General features: G+C 45.0%; 1 protein-coding gene across 1 annotated transcript in view; it reads left to right on the top strand.

Moving 5' to 3' along the window:
* The first annotated feature begins 6,345 nt into the window (after nucleotides 1-6,345).
* NDEL1 (nudE neurodevelopment protein 1 like 1) overlaps nucleotides 6,346-17,622 on the top strand; it is a 98,281-nt gene continuing 87,004 nt past the window's right edge. Inside the window, exon 1 of the mRNA XM_070395556.1 lies at nucleotides 6,346-6,381. The gene's annotated coding sequence lies outside the window, so the exon portion shown is untranslated. The remainder of the gene's footprint in view (nucleotides 6,382-17,622) is intronic.

Below are 17,622 nucleotides of genomic sequence, written 5' to 3'. Positions count from 1 at the left end.
TGCCTCCTGCATGCCCCACAGTGGGGATGAAGGTCGCAACCCAGGCATGTGCCCTATTAATATATTTTTTAAACTTATGGATTATATAGAGAGTGGAAAGGAAAGAGGGAGAGAGAGAGAGAGAGAGAGAGAGAGAGAGAGAGAGAGAGAGAAAGGTTTGCTGTTCCACTTATTTATGCATTCACTGGTCGATTCTTGTATGTGCTCTGACTGGGGATCGAACCTTCAACATTAGCATATTGGGATAATGCTCTAACCAACTGAGCTACCCAGCCAGGGTGCCTGGGTATTACTATAACTTTATCTTCACAAAACAAAAAACAAACCAAAAACAAAATCGAAACCTTCCACTTCTCTGTCTTCACTGTCAATATCCTAGCTCAAGGCGCCATCAGCACCTTGTTTGGAATTCCACCACTCCCTTCCTGCGTCCATTCTCCCCTCACCCTGCCCCCCTGGTCTGTTTTCCACAGAACAGTCAGAGTTCACTTATTTCAAGAATGTACATTAGTTGACTTTTGCTTCTGGTCATGACAGAGTCGTTTGTATCAGACTAGGATTCCTTTAGAGAAAAATGTAAAATTAGATCACACACACACACACACACACACACACACCCCTGTGTTAAGGCTTCAGAGAGTGGCAGGACTGAAGTCACCATGATCCTGTAAAAGAAAGAAAACACTGAGGTGAGGAGATCTCTTCCACTTCGTTTCTTAAGGAAATTCCTTAAGGACTTTGCTGATTGCTTGGGAGGCATTGAAGCTGAGCAGAACATGGTGGCCTAAAAGTTTTGGTATTATCACAAGGCTCAAAAATTTGAATTTAGTTTCTGACAAGAAAAAAGGATCTGATAAACACTCTAGGATTTCACCGAAGGGCTATGACCTATGAGTAAGGGCAATCAGAAATAGACCAGCCCATGCAAAGCCTGCTGCATCTCAGTTCCTGAATGGGTCAAATGATCTGATCTTACTCCAGCAGCCTGAAAAATAAACAAAAACCACCCAGAAATTTACATCTCGTGTGGAAAAATAACATCATCCAGAGTCTTTGCAATTTTTCAATTTACCCAGCATCCAGAAATTAACAAAAATTAACAGATACACTAGGAGACAAGACCAAATAAACAAAAACCAAGAGATAAAAATAGATGACAGCATCAGACCCAAAGGAAAAAAAGATATTCGTTTATTGTACATGAAGTCTAACACATTCAAGAAAGTAGATGGAGAACTAGAATTTTTTTTTTTAAAAGAACCAAATGGAAATTCTAGAATTGGAAAATACAATTACTAAAATGAAAAACTCTATAGATGATTTAACAGCAGATTAGATACAACAGAAGAGAGGATTAAAAAAACAAACGGAAAGATAAATCACTAGAGAATATTCAGTCTGAAGCATGAAGTGGAAGAAAAGAATGGAAAATACAGAAAAGAGCATAAGGAATATGGAATGTGGTAGAAAAGTTTAAATACATTTAATTGGAGTCACTTAAGGAAAGAGGGTAAGTGATGTTCAGATGAAGAGTTAGTTATATTTATAACATTATTGAAATGCTTTAAACTATAGGTTTAAGAAACTCTACAAATCTTAAGCCAAATAAAAATTTAAAAATCCCCAAGAGGCACATTGTAGTAAAAGTAAAAAAGAATTTTTAAAATTTGGCTGAGATAAAAAAAAAGACACATTACCTTTTGAGGAGCAATAATACTGACAGTTCATTTTCAAGATACTAGTAAATGATGGAATCCAGGAGACAGGTCAAGGGTACATGTTATAACTTTTAAGAACTGAAAGACTATAGTTGCCAATCTAGAATTTTACACAAAGAAAAATATTCTTTAAAAATGAAGTTGGAACTAAGAGGTTAACAAGTGAAAACAGAGAATTCATTGCCAAGACAGCTGCACTAAAAGAAATACTAAAGGATGTTCTTTACTGAATGAAAATAATCCCAATAGAAGCAAAGAAATGCAGGAGTGAATGAATGATAAGAGGTAAATGTGTGGGAAAATATGTGAATATTGACTGCATAGAACAGTAATGATATCCTAATATATTATTTTTACATGAAACATTACAATATTTGACAATAATAGCCAAAAGGCAGGAGGAAAATAAGTGGAGTTAAATTGTAAGGTTCTTGCATTATCTGGGGAGTGGTAAATGTACAAATTGTAGTAGACTAACAATTCAAGCACACATGCTGTAATTTCTTGATAACCGTTAAAATAATAACAAAATAATATATAACTAAGAAGCTAATTGGAGAAATAGAATAATTTTAAAAATCTAATTTATCTCTTACCTTTTGAGACAGCATGGAGGGACCTGGAGAGTATTATGCTAAGCAATATAAGCCAGTCAGAGAAGGACAAGTATCACATGATCTCACTCATATGTGGAGTCTAATGAACAAAATAGATCCAGAGACAATGAAGCATAGAACAGAGTTCGAAATCTCAGAGGGAAGGCGGGGGAGGGTGGGTGGATGGGAAGTGATCTTCCAAAGAACTTGTATGCATATAAGCATAACCCATGGACACAGACAATAGGGTGGTGAAGGCCTGGGGTGGGGGCAGGAGGGGGGCGAGCTAGAAGGGGTCAATTGGGGGAAAAACGGGGACATATGTAATACTTTCAACAGTAAAGATTTAAACAAAAATCTAATTTAAAAAAATGAAAACATTTCTTTAAAATGTCTTTGGCTATTTGTATCCTTCTTCTACCTGTATATTTTGCCCAGTTTTCAATTTAGATGCTTTCCTTTTCTTGTTGATTTCAGATAGATATAAATATATGCAAATAAAACTGTGTCCACGGGAATGTTGCAAATAATCAGTGTTAAATCTTTATGCCGTGGTTCGAACACTAAGGGCCTGGTTTGACCGCTTGCTTTGACATTAGTGAGAAGAGGTCCGTTGTGAGAAAGCCCGATAGGTGTTCACCGATGCCTAATGATTGAACTGAATTGAGGAGGTCAAGGGGCTAATAAGCAAACATGGGTTCTACATTATTGTCACTTAGAGAATAAGGACTTATCCAAACCCATGGCAGGAGTAGCGAATAGTGAATGTTTAAGGCCGAAAAGGGAGCAGAAATAAACCGGGCTGCCAAGAACTACCGGAATCTGCCAAAGGCCAAAATGTGTGATACATACCTAATCAAGGCCAGCAGGCGGCGCTCTAACCACGTCCCATTGCTACCCAGACTGCCAGGGCCAAGCCTGAGAACTGAAGGAGTGGAAACTGGTGGAGGCATGGTGAGAGTCTGAGACCCAACTTCTGGGACCCGCGCTTCCTCCAGGGGTGAAATCCCAGAGCTCAAGAGCCCCCCTCCCCCTTTTTTTAATTTTCTAGGCTTGCTTTGCCCATAAGTGCCTGTATAGCAACATCCATTCAATTCAACTCAGACAGTGTGGCCCAAACTTTGATGAGCAAATCAATCTGATTCTCTTGGGAAAATGTAAATGATAATTCAGTAGGACTGAGGTGGGGCCTGGGCTTCTGAATCTCTAACAAGCTCCCTGGCGATGACGCACTCAGTCATTCCGACATCCATAACACGGCTGCCTGCAAGGTCCCCATCTCAGTGCAACGTGGGAGGTTGGAGAAAAGTGTTGAGTGTGTTTCCCTCCACGTCCCGCGTGGATTAGGGTTCGGGATCTGAAAAGAGGGGCCGCACACAAATGAGAGAGAAAAGAGACAAGAGACAATTTGGAAATATTGGGGGACCAGGTGGGCAAGTCCAGAAGGACTTCCACCGATGCTCAGGCCGCTCCAACCTTTTGTTGATCTGGGGTAGCCCTTAGGTAAGGAGAGTTCAATGACACACAGATTAGTTCATCAGCAGACAATTTCCAGAAATAGGCAGAATATCTAATCAACAATAAGCAACAAGGATTTACATGAATATCTAAGGAATTAAGTGAACTCAGGTGGGGAGGATGCTTCAGCTACCATTATCTAGATTAACTGGGTGGTGCACAGCTCCGCCCTTTGCTGGGGCTTCAAAGGTCACTAGCTTCTGGGGGTCTCTACTCTTCTCTGCTAGTGAAGACGATAGATCGTTTCCGGCAGAAAAGCAGACCTGGGTTCTGCTCCCTAGAGTAGAATCCCACAGCGATGTCTGTGATACAAGTTAGAGTGTGGATCCCCTTACTGTGTGACCTGGAGCAAGTTGCATGACCTCTTTAGGTCTCAGTTTCCTTACCTGTAAAATAGGAATAGTAACAGCTTCTACCTTAAAAAGTTAAAGCAGGTAAAGCAGGATGTTGTATATAAAACGGAGGGTCTGGCACATAATAAGCCTCAACAAGGCTTGGGAAACACTAAGAGGCTTGGGGTACACTCAGACAGTATGGAGCCAGGCGGGCAGCCCTGGTGGGGTGGTAAACTGGAGGGAGGCGTGTTGAGGGACAATCTTTTTTTTTCTTTTCTTTTTTTTAGATATATTTTTATTGATTTCAGAGAGGAAAGGAGAGGGAGAGAGAGAGATAGAAACATCAATGATGAGAGAGAATCATTGATTGGCTGCCATCAAGCCTGCAATTGGCATGTGTCCTGACTGGGAATCAAACCCGGGACCCTTCAGTCCCCAGACAGATGCTTTATCCACTGAGCCAAACCGGCTAGGGCGAGGGACAATCTTTAAGAAGGTGCCATCACCTGAAAAGCAGGAGGTTAGCGAGGTGAGGACAGAGAGCCAGGAGGAGGGGAGGTCTCCTGTCAGGTGGGGAGTCACCGCCAACTAAGGGTTGCTTTTCATAGATTTAAGGATGCTGCAGACTACGCAGGCTTCCTTCTGGCAATGCACAGGGTGTGGGCGAGCAGGATTCAGGAAGATGAAGCTTCAGCTTTCAGCAGCCCCCTCCCGCCCCATTTCACATCTTTAGGGGTTTTAGGGGATTGTGAGAGGAGCCAAGGATCACCCTGGCCCTGCCCTCCTGCCCACAGCCTGCACAACCTCAGCGCTGCTGCTACGGAGCCCTCAGCCCAGGTACCTCAGTTTCCCTCTGTGCTTTAAAGATGGTGGACTTTCATAGCATCACGAAGGCCCTCGAACATTTATAGACTAACTTCCAGCGTTCTGCGGAATGCTCCTGAGGATGCAGAGACAGATCCATGCTGCCCCCGCCCTCGCTGGGTGGCATCACCGTGGGAGAGGAATGATCAGCGAAGGGCCTCAGTAGCGGTTCCTCACCGTGTGCTTCTGTGTGGTGAGACGAAATCACCCACGAGACCTGGAGCCACTGCGGAGGCGACAGGTGCTCAGGGTGACTGTCAGACCAGGGAGGTCTGGTCTGAGAAGACTGAAGGAGTGGGTCCGATTTGGAGAGGCAGAAAGGTGGCGATTCACCGCCAACTGGTAAAGGGACCAGTTGGACCATATCTCATTTCAGCTTAAACAGTGCAGTGCAGCCCGTGCTGGTATTGCCTCCCTTTCATAGATGAGGAGACTCAGGGATGAAAGCAGCTCATTCAAGGTCTCACAGCTAAAAGTGGTAGCTGGAGTCTATCTGACTTCGTTTATTCTTTTTTTAAAAGATATATTTTATTGATTTTTTTACAGAGAGAAAGGGAGAGGGGTAGAGAGTTAGAAACATCGATGAGAGAGAAACATCCATCAGCTGCCTCCTGCACACCCCCTACTGGGGATGTGCCCGCAACCCAGGTACATGCCCTTGACCGGAATCGAACCTGGGACCCTTCAGTCCACAGGCCGACGCTCTAGCCACTGAGCCAAACTGGTCAGGGCTGTTTATTCTTTCAGGTGCCCTGTATGTGCTATGCCAGGGTCTGTGCATCTCCTCCCCTGAGTGAGCCAGGATTGAGCTTCCATCTACAAACCAGAAGGTCACGGTTCGATTCCCGGTTGAGGCACATGCCCAGGTTGCGGGCTCGATCCCCAGTGTGGGGTGTGCAGGAGGCAGCTGATCAATGATTCTCTCTCATCGTTGATGTTTCTATCTCCCCTTCTCCCTTCTGCTTTGAAGTCAATAAAAAAAATACATTCAAACAAACAAACAACAAAGTGAAAGCTCTTTCCCGAGCCCTTCCCCTCCAAATACAGGACAGAGGCACACACACCTGCAGTGGCAGTGGGGAACCTTGAAGACCTGGCTAAGGAGATAGATTTGCATTTTTTTTCCCTTCCCGGGCACTGAAGTCTTGCTCAACTCCAGCTGAGCGGTGAGGCTGGCAGGGTTGCCTCACTTCTAGACGGCAAGCCCCAGCCCTCCTGGCCCAAACCCACTTCCTGTGCTTGTGCCTCTTTTGTCAGAGGTGACTCTCACGCTTCCTGTTGACTTCTGTTTCAGCTGGCCCCCGTGAGCTGCTGTTGATCGGATCCGTGAGGCCTGGGACGCGGGACCAGGTACACTGGGTCGGTGGGGGGTCTTCTGGGAGAAGATCAGGGCCAGGTGAGGCCAGGCCTGGGGCACACCAGAGTGGGGGCTCCTGGTGGCCTGAGGACCCTCCCTCCCCACATGGTGGGGGGCTGTCAATGGCTAAGGTTGGTTTGTAAATTTGGTTCTGCCCCTGTGGGGGTGACACCCAGGGTTTGCTTTGGTGGCTTCCTCAAGTCAGACTGTCTGCCCACATCCCCCCAAGATCTCATCACCTTGATGTGGCTTTCTGTTTCCGAGGCTGCCCAGGGAGCATTGTTCTGGGGGTGCAGAGAGAGTTTCCTGGGTTCCGACAGGTTTACCTGGGACTGACTGAGCTTTCGTTGGTGTGATGCTTGAAACTGGGCTGGGCTGGGCTGGGCTGAGCAGGTCAGGGGCTTGTGATGATGTCCTGGCTCCTGGTTTTACTTACCAGCCAGTCACTCAGCTGCCCTCTGACCTTGTTTTCTCATCGACAACATGGCAGAATATCTCTATTTTGTGGGATTTTTGTGATGCTTAAGCAGGACAATGATTGTGAAAGTGTTTCGTAAATTGTGCGCTGATATGCTTCAGGGTTTGAGGTTACTTTTATTTCATTTTCTAAAGGGCACTAGACTTTTTAAAATGAGAATATGATCGTTGTAAAAGATCCAAACAATACAGAGAAAGTGGAAGTTTACATACTTCCTTCCCCAACGATTACTATTGACACATTAGTATATAGACTCATATAATTCAAAAAAATTCTTATTGTGGTAAAAATCATAACATACAATTTAAAAAAATTTATCATTGTTAAGCGTACAGTTCATCACTGCCACCCACCTCCAGAACTTTTTCCACCTTCCCACACACAAACTCTGTGCCCGTTAAACAATAACTCCCCATTCTTTCTCACCCAGACCCTGGCAGCCACCATTCTACTTTCTGTCTCGATGAATGTGACCACTCTTGGTACCTCATTTAAGTGGAATCATATAGTATTTGTCTTTTTGCAACTGCCTTATTTCACTTAGCGTAATGCCCTCCAGGTTTATCTGTGTTGCAGCATGCGTCAGAATTCCCTTCCTTTTCATGGCTGAATACTATTCCATCGTATGTATATGTCATATTCTGTTTATCCATTTATCCGCTGATGGACAGTTGGGTTGTTTCTACTTTTTGGCTATTGTGAATAATGCTGCTATGAACATGGGTGTACAAATACCTGAGTCCTTGTGAATTCTTTTGGGAATATACTCACAAGTGGATTTGCTGGATCATATGGTAATTATATTTTTAATTTTTTGAGGAACCTTCCTACTGCTTTCCATAGTGGCTGCACCATTTTGCATTCTTTTTAAAAAATATGTATTTTTATTGATTTCAGAAAGGAAGGAAGAGGGAGAGAGAGATAGAAACATCCATGATGAGAGAGAATCATGGATCCGCTGCCTCCTGCAAGTCCCCCACTGGGAATTGAGCCCACAACCTGGGCATGTGCCCTTGACCGGAATCGAACCTGGGACCTTTTAGTTCACAGGCCAATGCTCTATCCACTGAGCCAAACTGGCTAGGGTCCATTTTATATTCTTACCAGCACTGCACAAAGTTTCCAATTTCTCCACATCCTCGCCAGCACTTGTTCTTTTCTGTGTGTGTGTGTGTGTGTGTGTGTTTTATTGTAGCCATCCTAATGGGTATGCAGTGGTATCTCATTGTTGTTTCGATTTGCATTTCCCTAATGATTAGTGATGTGGAGCATCTTTTCACATGCTTATTAGGCATTTGTATAACTTTTTTGGCAAAATGTCTATTCTAGTTCTTTGCCCATTTTCTAAATCAAATTGTTTGGTTTTTATTGGTGTGGTGGTGGTGTTTGAGTTCTATATATATTCTGCAAATTAAATAAACTTCTAGACTTTTTTATTTTAATATATATTTTTATTGATTTTAGAGAGGGAGGGAGAGATAGAAACATCGATAATGAGAATCATTGCCCTACCAGTGGTCGGCAAACTCATTAGTCAACAGAGCCAAATATCAACACTACAACGACTGAAATTTCTTTTGAGAGCCAAATTTTTTAAACTTAAACTATATAGGTAGGCACATTGTTATTAACTTAATTAGGGTACTCCTAAGGCTTAGGAAGAGCCACACTCAAGGGGCCAAAGAGCCGAATGTGGCTCACAAGCCGCAGTTTGCCGACCACGGCCTAGCCGATTTGGCTCAGTGGACAGAGCACTGGCCTTCAGACGGAAGGGTTCCGGGTATGATTCTGGTCAAAGGCACATGCCTGGAGTTTTGAACTCCATCCCCAGTAGGGGGTGTGCAGGAGGCAGCCGATACATGATTCTCTCTCATCATGGATGTTTCTCTCTTTCTACCTCTCCTTTCCTCTCTGAAATCAATAAAAATGTATTTTTTTTAAAAAAAAATAATAATGAGAATCATTGAACGGCTGCCTCCTGCACACCCCCTAACTGGGAATTGAACTATGACCTCTTGGTTCATAGGTCGATGCTCAACCACTGAGCAACACTGGCCAGGTGAAAATAGCAGTTCTTAATGATGACATCTAACATTTTTATTGATTTTTTTCCTCCTTTGGATTACAAAAGTATCTGTAGAAATTTTCTATAGAAAATTTGAAAAAACAGATCAACGCACAAAAAGGTATAGATCACCCAGAGACAACCACTGGTTATTAATATATCCTTCCAGTCTTTTTTTCTGTGGGTGTGTACTTATAAAAATAAAAGCACAGTCGTTTTATTTTGTGTTCATGGTCTTTATTTACTAAACCATAATTTGTCCTCATATTATTATACATTGTTTTATGGCATCATCATTAGTGGCTCCATAGTATTCCATTGCATACAATCATTTATTTAGTGAATACTCTACTGATGGCCATCTATCAGTAGGTTCTTATTGGGTTAAAATTTTAATTTACAAGTTTCTTTTGATCATTAACCCATCTGACCTTGTTTTCACTGTATATCTGCTTAGCAATCTCTTTTTTCTGGAGGGAAAGGATAAAGGTAAACATTAATGCTTTTCTGGTTAAATTATCACTAATTCCAAATTAATGAATACAGACCCATGGAGATTTTTAGCACTTAGTCTTGTGTTTTTGTTTTTTTTCCTGTGGGTCAGAGTGAGAGAAGGGTCACTTTCATTAGATTCCTCTACAGTTCTCGATTAGCATGAACACGATGAAGGGCAAAAGCACCAGTGAAGGGTCATGCACGGAAGGATGAGAAAAAAAATAAGCAGATCAGGCAGGCATCTGAAGAAATCATCCAAGAAACAATAGCTTAAAAGAGATGAAATCGCCTGATGGGGGTGGGGGGATGGTGGTGGTGGTGGTGGTGGTGATGGTGGTGATTCAGTGCTTGAGCGTGAACCAGGAGTTCACAGTTCGATTTCCCATCAGGCACATGCCCAGGTTGTGAGCTCCATTCCCAGTGTGGGGCGTGCAGGAGGCAACTGATCAATGATTCCCTCTCATCATTGATGTTTCTATCTCCCTCTCCCTCTCCCTTCCTCTCTGAAATAAAATTTTAAAAAACATATTAAAAAGAGAGAGGAAATTTGAAAGAACAAACTGATCTAAGAGTTGAAGATATGAATTCTATCCCCGAGTCTGCCACTATGCCCTTGTGCAGGTTGCTCAACCTCTCTGGCTGTCCTTGTCATTCCTCATCTGCAGTGGATTTCTCATTTCTCCTATATCGTCTGAGGTTCTGTGAACACAGACTTTGTCACACCAGCGGTGTAACCCTGGGCACGTTGCTTAACCGCTCCCAGACTTTGTTTTCTCATTTGTAAAGTGAGAACACTAATAGCTACTCCGTAAGGTTGTTGTGACTGGGTGTGTGTAAAGCACCTGTCGCAAGGCCTGTCCCATACGGAGTATCCAATGAATGAAAGCTATTTTTATTGCATGCCCGGGGTTATGTAAGAGGAGGACAATTATATCATCTCACACTCTGTGCAGGAACTCCGTCTTCTCAAAATTGGTTTTCAAAGGTCAGTTTGTAGGTGGGAGAGAAGCCAAGGAGCATAGTACAAAGTCACCCCCAGCCTCGGACCTCCCCTTTCAGTTCATTCGCCCCGGGCCTTGGATGCTGTCCAGATGTGGGTCAAGTACACAGGCAACTGTTTACCACAGATAAGTAGGCTGCAGGGGAAGCAATAGGAAACCCCACTTTTCAAACATACAATATCCATGAGTGTAACAGAAGGGGAACTGAGCCCTCCATGATAGGAATCACCAACGTAGGATGATATTAAAGAAAAAAAGGCAGACATGTAAGTTGTGATGAATGAGCATGGAGACGAGGGGAAGAAGTGGAGACAGCTGAAGTTTTTGCTCTTTGCTGCTGTGTATTCTTGGACAAATTGACCTTTTCTGTAAAATCAGGAGGCTGGGTTCTATTTTTGGTCCCCAAAGGATGTTCTGTGTACTACTGGTAGAATGGAAAGTGATGTTATATGGTACAGAGATAAACATTTGACATTTTAATAGTCATGTATTTAATTTATGGAATATCAGGGAAAAATGACTAGCAATCACTTTAATGATTTTATAGATATGACTAGAGGCCCTATGCACAAAATTCGTGCAAGAGCCTCAGCCCTCGCAGCCCTGGCTTTGTACGGAAGGTCGTCTGGACGGTCATTCTGCTGTTCGGTCTAATTAGCATATTAGCTCTTTATTATATAGGATTGTTTAGGATAAGGCCAATGTTGGATTTAAATTCACTTTTTAAAAAGTGGGTCAATTCAAAGAAAAAAAATCAAAGATGATACGCAGTCATGACAAATACACGTGTTGTGAAGGTGGTAAACTGGAACATCAGGTGTGGTAGGCAGAGTAAAGCCCCCGAAAGATGTCCGTGTCCCAATCCCCAGGCCCGGTGTGTATTATCTTATATGGCAGCAAGGACTTTGCAGATGTGACTAAGTTAAGGATTTTGAGATGGGGAGATCATTCTGTTGAGAAAAACTCTCTGATCTCCTGCCTGGAAGGTACAAGCCAGGCAGCCAGCATTCTGGGAGGCCATCAGGGCACAGAAGCTGGTGTCTCATCATTTATTATGTGGCCTTTGAAGAATGCCCCTCCCTCTGTCCTGCTTCCCTTTATAATGCAGTGATTTAGCCTTGCCCTCTGGTGTGCCCAGTGTCCCCAGGTCTAGAGCTTCCCTGGTTTAATTTGTCCAGGGAATAAACCTATTTCCTCCAGCTGCTGGCAGGACTATCTGGGTGGGTGGGCCCCATATCATCGGAAGGGTCTTTATAAGAGGGAGGCAGGAGGATCACAGCCAGAGAAGACAGCATGATAACAGAAGCTGGAGGGATGCAGCCGTGAGCGAAGGAGCGCTGCAAACTCCAGAAGCTGGAAGTGCAGGAGGCGGGCGAGGCACCAGTTATCAGACCAAACATGGTTTTCAGCAACTGCAGTGCTTGGGTTCCAGGTAGGAAAGAGTTCAGAGCAAGACCCAAACTGTAAGAGAACATTTACTGGGTAAATTACAGAGGGAGCAAAAGTCATTCCTAGAAGAAATGGGCTTAGCAGACAAGTTCTAGAGCAGCGGTTCTCAACCTGTGGGTCGCGACCCCTTTGGCGGTCGAACGACCCTTTCACAGGGGTCGCCTAAGACCATCCTGCATATCAGATATTTACATTAGGATTCATAACAGTAGCAACATTACTTATGTTATGAAGTAGCCACGAAAATAATTTTATGGTTGGGTCACAACATGAGGAACTGTATTTAAAGGGCCAGAAGGTTGAGAACCACTGTTCTAGAGGTAAAGAAAGGGCCCTTGGAGCTTGGGATCAAGGAAGCTACAGGTAAATTGCCTGGGGATGGGGGAGTGGGGGAGTCAGGGGGAGGGGGGAGGAGGGAGGAGGAAGGGAAGGGAAAGGGACAGGGGTGCTCCCAGGAGGGAGTGCGAGCTGGGTCCTCCCTCCTAAGGGTTTAAGGGTGGAGAGTTTAGGGGAGACCCCAGGGGAAGATCTCAATAGAATAGTCAGCAGCTTTCCAGGTGTGTCCTCAGGTTTTGGTCTCCATGGATTGATTGGCAGGCACCGGGGCAGGGGGTCATCATTCAACGCAGCTGGTCCTGACATCAGCCATGGCTGGTTTTGTTGCTTATCTGGACCTGGAGCTGAAATACTACTGAGGCCTGGATATTCTCTTTAGAGAGGAAAGGTCAGGGGGTCCGAACCTCAGACCAGGGATATGCTAGAGGAGGATAGGTCACGGCGGGTGGGGGTGAGGTCCCGCCCTACAGTCGATTGTTCGTTGCTAGGCACCTGGGGCTTTCCATCCTGGTGACCTGTACCTGGCCCATCTTCCTTGCTCTGCTCATGTCTAACTGCCTATAACGTCAGTGGTGAGGAACTGATCTTCCCCTTGGAGCTTCCAGAAGGAACCAGCCCTGCCTACACCTTGATCTTAGCCCTGGCTCATTTTGGACACCTGACCTCCAGAACTCTAAGAGAATAAATGTGTCGTTTTAAGCCACTGAGCTTTTGGTATTATGTCAGCCACAGGAAATGAACACACCAGACATTAGACGAACTTGAAGTTGGTGCATTCTGCTGCTGGGGTCCAACCCCAGCAGGTCCAGGGGTCCCCAAAGGTGTGGACGGAGTCGGCGAAGAAGGAATGACATGAAGGCAGTGTTCAGTTCATCAGCAGAGTTGGGTTCTCTAGCCAGGATCTCCAGCCAAGTTCTGTAGCCATGTTCTCTTGCTAGGTTCTCCAGCCAGGGTTTCCAAATTCTCCAGCCGGGTTCGGTCGCCAGGTTCTGTCGCCAGGTTCTTTTGCCATGTTCTGTCTAGGTTCTTCAGCAAAGTTCTGTAGCCAGGTTCTGTCCAGGATCTTTTGCTAGGTTCTGTTTCTAGGTTCTGTGTCTAGGTTCTTCAGCCAGGTTCTCTCGCTAGGTTCTATTTCTAGGTTCTCTGTCTAGGTTCTGTCTCTGGGTTCTGTGTAGGATCTCCAGCCAAGTCCTGTCTCTTGGTTCTCTCTCTAGGTTCTCTGTCTTGTTGTCTTGTTACATCTGTATTTATACCAGTTGATTTTAATCCTGTCAATTTCTATTGCAAAGGTTAGGGCGTTTCTTATCTCCATTCCAGGGAGTAAAGATTATGTAGCTTAAGGGTGATTGTTTGTAGTTAAAGTGATTAACTATCTGCCTGGCACTTAGTTAAGAGGTTTTATCCCCTCCTTAACTTCAGGGAAAAATCCCTACCTGGGAAAACAACCTTTCTCGGAGGAGAGGTGACCTTGGTTAAAACACATAGTGCTAAAGGGAGCAAACATATTAAGAACAGGATGCCATATACCCCAGGTCCCTTGAAACATATGCTGTGCAGATGTTTCTTCTCTGCAGCGACTGTGTCAAGCAGCAAGGATGGACCGGCTCCCGGCATTCTGCATGTTCAGCGATTCCCCGGGATACAGGAGAGGAACGCTGGCATGAATAAGGCTGTCCTTGTCACCTGTCCCCGCCCATCTAGGTGAGGGCTGGCTCCGCCATCACGTTGGGCAAACTGGCCGAGGAGAGGCAGGGCTCTCAGGGCCCCCAGGAGGGTGCTTAGCATCTAGGAGACATGGGTCCTGACTCACAGGAACTGGTTCAACCTGCTCATTTTACAGATGGAAAAACTGAGGCTCAGAGAAAGGAAGCAACCAGCAGAATCACCTGTGATGAAGCTGATTTGGCTGAGAAGAATTGACAGCTGGATTCCTCAGGCGGGGGAGGGAATACCAGCAGGCAGAGGCCTGACCGGGTTCTCACAGTGGGGTGGGGAGCCCTGAGGAGGGGTGGGGCCGGCATCTTTGCTGGGAGTGGAGGTGGATCTTGCCACCTTTTGATCACCTTCTCCGTGTGTCTGGGCCTCTTGCTTTCTTTTTCTTTAATATTTTTATTGATTTCAGAGAGGAAGGGAGTGTAGTGCGTGGCTATAGGGTTAAGGCTCGGACTGACCTGTTGGCAAAGCCACAAACAAGTCCCAGGTTAGAGGGCACAGTCCTCTTAGCACAGTAATTATGAGGCCCAGAAATCAGGATTTTAAAAAGATTCCCAGGTGATTCTAATGTGCAGCCAAGGTTGAGAACCACTGTCTTAGCATAATTAGGCTTGACCTTATGACGCTCCCTAGATCTTATCTGGGAAGCTAATGGGCTGAGGGAGATATAGCAAGTGCTGCCAAAACAAGTGAAACTCACAAGAACATTGTAACTATGGTGACCACTACCTTGTTTACCTCTGACTATAAAATAAAGGCTCAGTTTGCCTCTGGATCTCTCTCTGTGGCTCAGCCAGGCACAGGAAGATCCACCTAGATCCAGCTTATTCTCTTTGTCATTTCTTCATCCATTCGCCGCCCTCACTCAGGCTCACCAAACCCTTGGCTGAGCTGGCTCGGCACAAGGGAGAGGGAGAAAGAGATGGAAACATCAATGATGAGAGAGAATCATGGATCGGCTGCCTCCTGCACGCCCCACACTGGGGATCAAGCCCAAAACTCGGGCATGTGCCCTTGACCGGAATCGAACTCGGGATCCTTCAGTCCACATGCCGACACTCTACCCACTGAGCCAAACCAGCCAGGCCTCTTGCTTTCACGCTGCTTCCTCTAATATCTTTGGTCAGGGTTTTCATAACCATTCTGTTAACACATGGCTTTAGAAAACTGCTGAAAGAGCCACGTGCTTGGGGGAAAGGGGTCCCCAGCTGCCCCCTCATCCCGCCTTCAGCACAAGTTGTCTTCTTGTCTGCCTGGCCCCCTCTCCAAAGGGACGCAGACTTTCTTTTCATAGAAGGGGTGGTGATCAGGGAACCCGATGTTTCCTGTCTGCATTTCTGCATATCGGAATCAGAACTGGCCTCTGGGGACTGGACACTCCTGAATAAAGCCCAATCTCCTAATTTTAAGCAGAAAATATTTTCCATATAAAGGCCACAGGACCTCCTTGTGATTTTCAAAGTGGCCCTGAAGACCTGTGTTGTGTTGTACAGGAGCTGATGGAAGGTCGTGAGAAATCTCCTCTGAGATCCCATGGACTGGCGTTTCCCATGTTAGGGTGTAACTATAAATGGTCAGGGTATAGTTCCCTTATTTAGACAACCAGACAAGTCACCCCAAGAGAAGCAATCCTCACAACCCAGGTTACCTAGAGTTGAATTTCTACCACTCAAAGCCCCAAATATCACTATATTGCCAATAAACAGGGGTTCAGAGGATGTGAAATTACAAAAATTGTAGGGTGGAAACTTTATCTGTAGAAGCAGTATACACAGGGTGGGGCAAAAGTAGGTTTACAGTTATGAGTATGCAAAATAGTTTATTTTTATTATTTATTAATTTCCACATGAACAACTGTAAACCTACTTTTGCCCCACCCTGCATTTGTTTACAGGAGGTAATAATATCAGGTTGGACTAATTAGGGAAAGAAAAAGGAATGAATTTCTGTGATCTGTGCCATGGAATTGGGAGCCCTCCTATCGAAGCTCACCCATAACCAGTGTCTGGGCCACTCTTGCATCTGCTGGAGTGACTTGGCTGAAAGGACGGATTTTAAAAAGGTCCTAAAGCCAAGAAAAATAATTGGCCAAGAATTTCGAGGACATTATCTTGCTTTGTTAAATTTGGATGCATTCTTAATTCTCTTCAGGTCAATTCCTAGGAGAGGCTGATCGCTGGGGTTGCGTGTTTTCTTTGTGTGTGTGTGTGGTAATCCTCATTAGAGGATATTTTTCCATTGGTTTTTAGAGAGAGTGGAAGGGAGCAGGGAGAGACACAGAGAGAGAAACATGGATGTGAGAGACACACATTGATTGGTTGCTTCCCTGACTGGAAGTGAACCCCAGCAACCCTTTAGTCTGTGGGCTGACTCTCAAACCCCGGAGCCAAACCGGCGAGGGCAGAGCTGGCAGGGTTTCAAGTGTCTGGTTCACACAGCCCAACTGCCCATCAGGGAAACTTCCATCTAGCGATACCCACGTGGTGCCCTAACAGGAGTGCTGGTTTCTCTGTGCTTGTGTCTGCACTTTGTAATCTGTTTTAAAATCTCACATGTTTGTTCGATGAAATATGGAACCTCTGCTGTTGTATTTGGAATGTTTTTGATTAGGAGCAAGGTGGAATATACTGTGATTGTGAGCCACCTGTATTTAAATTTTTTTAATTTATTGATTTGAGAGAAACATTGATTTGCCGTCCCACTTATTGGAGCATTCATTGGATGTCTCTTGTATGTGCCCTGACCAGGGATCGAACCTGCAGCCTTCGTGTATTAGGACCACGCTCTAATCAACTGAGCTACCTGGCCAGGGCCGCCACCTGTATTTTTTAAATTGTGCTAATTTGCTGCTTGTTGTTCATTGTTTTATGGGGGAGTTCTATATTAGTGTTCTAGATGATGTAAGTGCTTTGATGCAAGAAGAGAGCAATGAAAATATTAAAGTTAAAGACATTTACTGCAAGGTATTTATTTATTCAACAAATGTTAAGTGCCTATTACCTGCTAGAGCTAGGCGTTGCCCTAAATGCCACCCTAAATATAAAGTATCGAAAAGTCCTGGCTAATTTTTTTCTCCACAGGACCTATTGTCCAACATACTATTTCTTTATTTTCCGTTTCCTTCTTTCCTGTCAGCTTGTTTTGTTAGCAGTTCTATCTGTGCGCCTAGAACAGTGCAAGGCACTCAGCAATATTTGCTGAATGGTTGAATGCATGATCTTCAGTCCTGGTAACTTTGACTCATTGGCTTACCTGGTGATGGGAATGTGGCTGAAAATGGCCAGATGCGATCAGCTCAGGTTGGTAAGAAACATTCCATGTCTTTTAAGCCCTGTCGTTTCATTACAGTGGGTTGGGAGTGGGTAACACTGGTGCCACCGTGTCTGTGTACAGGTGCGCGAGCAGATACTGCTTTTGTCCGGGGAGAGTCACACTGTGTATGGAGGTGTGATGTCAACAGTTGTTGGGTTGCCAGGTGTGAACCAAATTAGCAATCAACACTGTCATGCCACCCTTTTCTGTGGAGGTAGCTGTCACTCTGGGGTGTGGGTCGTGACAGTCAAGGGGCTGGGTGGGGACCAGGGCTGACCGTGAAGACTCAAGTTTGGGCGAGTGGAGGCTCTGAGGCCACAAAGACCTCCAAGAGGCTGCAGACAGTTCCCGAACAGTTCAGGGAGGCTGCTGGGGAAGAAATTGG

Source organism: Myotis yumanensis, unplaced genomic scaffold (assembly GCF_028538775.1).
Source record: "Myotis yumanensis isolate MYYU_CA2020_CCGP unplaced genomic scaffold, mMyoYum1.0.hap1 SCAF_16, whole genome shotgun sequence".
In the NCBI taxonomy this organism is placed as follows: domain Eukaryota; kingdom Metazoa; phylum Chordata; class Mammalia; order Chiroptera; family Vespertilionidae; genus Myotis; species Myotis yumanensis.
This window is presented reverse-complemented; position numbering and strand designations above follow the sequence as displayed.